At 43.0% G+C, this 6,867-nt stretch overlaps 1 pseudogene; it reads right to left on the reverse strand.

Annotated features, from left to right (window-relative positions):
- Positions 1-358: 358 nt before the first annotated feature.
- LOC124799488 lies at positions 359-476 on the reverse strand (annotated as a pseudogene).
- Positions 477-6,867: the final 6,391 nt, after the last annotated feature.

Genomic DNA, 6,867 nt, shown 5'->3' on the forward strand with positions numbered 1-6,867 from the left:
ACCTTACAAGCGGCGCAGTATTATGTGCATTTTTATAAATTAAATCAAATATTATCGCTACACGAAATAGGATGAAACGTTTTTCAATGTTTCGTTATGCTAATAGCTTTCGACCATGTCAATTAGAAACTCATGTCTACAGTCCTTTAAAAAAAAGAACTCCGTCTTCAGGCCACAAATGGCCCATCGGGATCATCCGACTGCCGTGTCATCCTCAGCTGAGGATGCGGATAGGAGGGGCGTGTGGTCAGCACACTGCTCTCCCGGTCGTTATGACGGTTTTCTGTGACCGGAGCCGATACTATTCGGTTGAGTAGCTCCTCAATTGGTATCACGAGGCTGCGAACACCCCGAAAAATGGCGACAGCGCATGGCGCCCCTGATGGTCACCCATCCAAGTACCAGCCACGCCCAACAGCGCTTAACTGCGGTGACCTTACGGGAACCGGTGTATCCACTGCGGCAAGGCCGTTGCCCCAGTCCTTTACGAGATACAACAAAATCGAACAAATCGCAAAATTTAGAGTTTCCCTGAGAAGTTCAGAAGAGTTAGTTAAATCTTAGTGAAGAAGTCTGATGATATATTTAGCCTCTCATAACACTTCTTTTGGAAATAAATTATGTAATAATTTTATATTTTAATAGCCGGCCTTTGTAGCAGAGCAGTTCTAGGCTCTACAGTCCGGAACCGCTCTGCAGCTACGGTCGCAGGTTCTAATCCCGCCTCGAGCAGGGTTGTGTGTGATGTCCTTGGGGTAGTTAAGTAGTACTAAGTCTAGGGGATTGATGACCTCAGATGTCCCATAGTGCTTAGATCCATTGTATTTTGTCAAATACTGCCTATTTGCCTATTTCAAATAAGTGTTTGAGGGTGTGAGAGAATAAATATGATATGTATGTGACTTTGGAATCTTTGGAATTGTAACTAAGTGCTTCAGATCGAGAGAACATGGATATATTTTTATTTTGAGTCAGTTACGTAGGCGAAGCTCTGACTTGTGAAGAAGCTTATTTAGTGGGATTTGTGATCAAAATACTTAGTTCAGTCCCTCAGATATTAATGAGAAATTAATTTACTTTTGTTACTTTTTCTGGAACTTATTATTTAACAAATTCTTTTTAAAGTAACTTCGGAATGACATAGGTTCAAGGTAGGAAACGCGACATTATGAGCAACTACACTACTGGCCATTAAAATTGCTACACCAAGAAGAAATGCAGATGATAAACGGGTATTCATTATACAAATATATTATACTAGAACTGACATGTGATTACATTTTCACGCAATTTAGGTGCATAGATCCTGAGAAATCAGTACCAAGAACAACCACCTCTGGCCGTAACAACGGCCTTGATACGCCTGGGCATTGATTCAAGCAGAGCATGAATGGCGTGTACAGGTACACCAGCCCATGCAGCTTCAACAATATACCACAGTTCATCAAGAATAGTGACTGGCGTATTTTGACGAGACAGTTGCTCGGCCACCATTGACCAGACGTTTTCAATTGGTCGAACATTTTCTGTATCCAGAAAGGCCCGTACAGGACCTGCAACATGTGGTCGTGCATTATCCTGCTGTAATGTAGGTTTTCGCAGGGATCGAATGTAGGGTAGAGCCACGGGTCGTAACACATCTGAAATGTAACGTCTACTGTTCAAAGTGCGGTCAATGCGAACAAGAGGTGACCGAGACGTGTAACCAATGGCACCCCATTCCATCACGCCCGATGATACGCTGGTATGGCGATGTCGAATAGTCGCTTCCAATGTGCGTTCACCGCGATGTCGCCAAACACGGATGTGACCATCATGATGCTGTAAACAGAACCTGGATTCATCCGAAAAAATGACGTTTTGCCATTCGTGCACCCAGGTTCGTCGTTGAGTACACCATCGCTGGCGCTCCTGTCTGTGATACAGCGTCAAGGGTAACCGCAGCCTTGGTCTCCGAGCTGATAGACCATGCTGCTGCAAACGTCGTCGAACTGTTCGTGCAGATGGTTGTTGTCTTGCAAACGTCCCCATCTGTTGAATCAGGGATCGAGACGTGGCTGCACGATCCGTTACAGCCATGCGGATAAGATGACTGTCATCGCGACTGCTAGTTCTAAGAGGCCGTTGGGATCCAGCACGGCGTACCGTATTACCCTCCTGTACCCACCGATTCCATATTCTGCTAACAGTCATTGGATCTCGACCAACGCGAGCAGCAATGTCGCGATACGATAAACCGCAATCGCAATAGGCTAAAATCCGATCTTTATCAAAGTCGGAAACGTGACGGTACGCATTTCTCATCCTTACACGAGGCATCACAACAACCTTTCAGTAGGCAACGCCGGTCATCTGCTGTTTGTGTATGACAAATCGGTTGAAAAATTGCTTCATATCAGCACGTTGTAGGTGTCGCCACCGGCGCCAACCTTGTGTGAATGCTCTGAAAAGCTAATCATTTGCCTATTACAGCATCTCCTTCCTGTTGGTTAAATTTCGCGTCTGTAGCACGTCACAATCGTGGTGTAGCAATTTTAATGGCCAGTAGTGTAGATCGAAGAGGATCGACAGCCTTGGAATTCAGGCAGTGAGAGATTTCGCGCTCCTTAGAACTAGAAGTGAGACATGGCGCGTGACTGAGGAGAAGTGGATACCTAGCCTTCGTAGCGTTCAGATGTGGTTGCACTGAGTTCTACAAAATTGTTTTAATTTTGTGTAACTGTGGCATTTAAAAGATTCTGGATTATCAGAAAGCGTTAAGTAATGAAAGTAAATGGATATTATGCCGATTCAGGGTATTTCCTCTATGCACAATGACTATTTCGATTAATAAAACTCCTTGTGGCGTTGTGCGTACGTAACTGAAATGTTTCTTAGATTAGAGTGAACATTTGCAAAGTATTGCGCAGGCACTCTAACAATTAAAATTCCGTATGTATTTTCTGTATCAGTTCCTGGTTGAAACATTAAACTTTCCACTCTAAGAGTAGTCTGAACTAGGTGGCGCAAACCTGTACTTAAAATTGTCAAAGCACAAGAGGTTTCATTCTATTACTTTCTCAGATTTGCTAACTTGCCAGACCTGATACTTAGAAACACTTTTGCACTCTGTCGACATATATAGCATTGTTTTTATTACAGCTGCTCTAGTCACTCACTGCATTATACGGCGTGTCAGGTCAGACGTGTGCTGCTGAAGAGAATCACTAAGGGTGAGTCAACTGTCTTGGCGTGAGTCAACTTTCGTATGTAGGGAACGAAACGAGCCGCCATAGCATTTACTGTTTTTAAATTTTGAGTCTCCTGTACACTTCGTTTTTCAAACGTCTGTATTCCATTTCGCTTTGTCCATTTGCTGCATTCTTAGATTCTCCTTTTTCTTAAATTAAACTCAATATCTCCTGTGTTACACAAGGATTTATAAAGTCATTTTTGCCTAACTGTTCCTGTGTTGCCTTCAGTGTATCACATCTTAAATCTCCCACCTCGTCTTGTATTCTGTTAGGAGAGTCAATCGTTCCCCGAAGTTTGTTTTGAAATTCTTACCAACCTCTCGTGCTGTTACCGTATCATGGATCGATGTCCTCAATTTTCAAAATTTCTGAAGTTCATTCAGTTTCAATCAGCTTTCCATAACCAATACATTAACATTATATTCTAAAATGTTCCTGCAATTGTTTTGCACTTTAAAATCTGGCTTCTAAATCTCTATAATTTCATTATACAGTGGACCGACAAAGAAACTGGTACAGGCATGCGTATTAAATACAGACACACGTACAGAGCTGCATTCGGCAACACATATGTAAAACAATAAATTGAATAAAGCGTGGGTAGTGACCAGGATGTAGCTGTGTCTGTTGGCCGAAAAATAATTAATGACAGGAATTGCGCCAGCTAGAATGAAGAGATAACTTACCTTTATTTCTGACGAAACCTGCACCAGTAATACAAGTCCAAGTGATATCCAAGAGTAATCCGTGTACTGAGCCTAGTCGAATACAATAGCAAATATCACACTGCAGTGACTCCGCTATAAACTCCAGCCATGGCGCGATCTCTTCCGTCGGCGGTAACGCCCTGAGACGCCGACGGCCGCGACAGGAACTGTGGCCAGCGATGTCACGGTCAGGGCGCTAGTGCGCGAGATGGTTGGTTTGTTGGTTGGTTGGTTGGGTCCGTCGATACAACAAACATCAAATCCCTGACATCACTGTGGCCGGAAAATGATCCTGCAAGAAAGGGACCAACGACGACTGAAGAGAATAGTACAAGTTGACAGAAGTGTAACCCTTCCGCAAATTCCTGCAGATTTCAGTGCTGCGCCATCAACAAGTGTCAGCCTACGAACCATTCAACGAAACATCATCGATATGGGCTTTCAGAGCCGAAGGCCCATCGTGTACCCTTGATGACTGCACTGCGAAAGGCTTTGTGCCTTGCCTAGTCCTGTCAACACCGACATTGGACTGTCGATGACTGGAAACATGTTGTCTGATCAGACGAGTCTCGTTTGAACCCTGCATGTCAGCAGGTGACTGTTCAAGCCAGTGGAGGATCTGTAGTGGTGTAGGGCGCCTGTATTTGAAATGACATGGGTCCCCTGATACGTCTAGATACGACTCTGACAGGTGACACGTACGTAAGCATCCTGTCTGATCGCCTGTGTCCGTTCATGTCCATTGTGCATTCCGACGAACCTGGGTAATTCAGCAGGACAATGCGATACCACACACATTCAGAATTGCTACAGAGTGGCTCCAGGAAATCTCTTGTGAGCTTAAACACTTGCATTGGTCACCAAACTCCCCTGACATGAACATTATTTATGATACCTGGGATGCATTGCAACGAGCTGTTCTGAAGAGATCTCTACCCCCTTCATACTCTAGCGGATCTCAGCGGGATTCATGGTGTCAGTTCCCACCCGCACTATTGGAGACAATAGTCGAACCTCCTGATGTCTCCAGATCAGTGAAACATACGTAACCTTCATTGATGATTAAACCAAGTAAATGCACTTGTGTAATACTGATTTGTGAAAAATTCTACTATGCAGGTTCTTGTTTCATTTTCTGCACTCAGCTATTTCTTATTCTCTTTCTTTCTCTGCTCTTTAAATCCAGCTCTCCATTATAATTAAAATTTGGTTTCCTTGGTGAAATGAACAATTTCAGTTATCACGTCATTATTTATTTTCTCGACCTCTTTAACATCTACGAAACTATTAGGCAATAATGCTGTCGTGTGATTGTTACCTAAGATAATGATTATGATGAGTGCTATTGACAATGGATATCAGATCGATTTCTATTTCTGGATTCACGGAAGGCTTTTGACACTGTACCACACAAGCGGCCCGTAGTGAAATTGCGTGCTTATGGATTATCGTCTCAGTTATGTGATTGGGTCTATGATTTTCTGTCAGAGAGGTCATAATTCGTTGTAATTCAAGGAAAGTCATGGAGTTCAACAGAAGTGAGTTCTGGCGTTCCCCAAGGTACTGTTATAGGCCCTTTGCTGTTCCTTATCTATATAAACGATTTGGGAGACAATTTGAACAGCCGTCTTACGTTGTTTGCAGATGACGCTGTCGTTTATCGACTAATAAAGTCATCAGAAGATCAAAACAAACTGGAAAACGATTTAGAAGAAATATCGGAATCATGCGAAAAGTGGCAGTTGACCTTAAATAACGAAAAGTGTGAGGTCATCCACATGAGTGCTAAACGGAACGCGTTAAACTTCGGTTACACGACAAATCAGTCTAATCTACAAGCCGTAAATTCAATAAATACCTAGGTATTACAATTACGATTAACTTAAATTGGAAGGAACACATAGAAAATGTTATGGTGAAGGCTAACGAAAGACTGCGTTTGATTGGCAGGACACTTAGAAAATGTAACAGACCTATTAAGGAGACTGCCTACACTGCGCTTGTCCGTCCTCTTTCAGAATACTGTTGTGTGGTGTGGGATCCTTACCAGATAGGACTGACTGAGTATATCGAAAAAGTTCAAAGAAAGGCAGCAAGTTTTGTATAATTGCGAAATATGGGAGATAGTGTCACATAAATGATAAAGGATTTGGGATGGACATCATTAAAAGAAAGGCGTTTTCGTTGCGACGGTATCTTCTCACGAAATTCCAATCACCAGCTTTCTCCTCCGAATGTGAAAATATTTTTTGACACCGACCTACATAGGGCGGAACGATCACCACGATAAAATAAGGGGAAACTGAGCTCTTACGGAAAGATGTAGGTGTTCGTTCTTTCCGAGCGCTATACGAGATTGGAATAATAGAGAATTGTGAAGGTGGTTCGATGAAACCTCTGCCAGGCAGTTAAATCTGATTTGCAGGGTATCTATGTAGATTTAGATTATAGTAGATCATCCGCATTCATTACCAGTCGTATTCCTGATAACCCCTATTTAATTTTGTGTTGGTAATGCTGCACTCACATGACCATAAATCATGCTCTAGCTGCCACCACACTACGCTCATTCCAACAATACATCAGTTCAACCCATCACTTAAAATTAAAAAAAAAAAAAAATGGCTCTGAGCACTATGGGACTTAACTGCTGTGGTCATCAGTCCCCTAGAACTTAGAACTACTTAAACCTAACTAATCTAAGGACATCACACACATCCATGCCCGAGGCAGGATTCGAACCTGCGACCGTAGCGGTCGCGCGGTTCCGGACTGTAGCGCCTAGAACCGCTCTGCCATTCCGGCCGGCTTTAAATTTTCATTCTGTTACCTATCTTTCTGATTAATGGATATGACATTCACTGCTGCTGCCCACAGAAGACCAAATAAAATGTACCTGGAGAGATAACACTACTGAGGAGTCTTTA

Source organism: Schistocerca piceifrons, chromosome 5, assembly GCF_021461385.2.
Source record: "Schistocerca piceifrons isolate TAMUIC-IGC-003096 chromosome 5, iqSchPice1.1, whole genome shotgun sequence".
In the NCBI taxonomy this organism is placed as follows: domain Eukaryota; kingdom Metazoa; phylum Arthropoda; class Insecta; order Orthoptera; family Acrididae; genus Schistocerca; species Schistocerca piceifrons.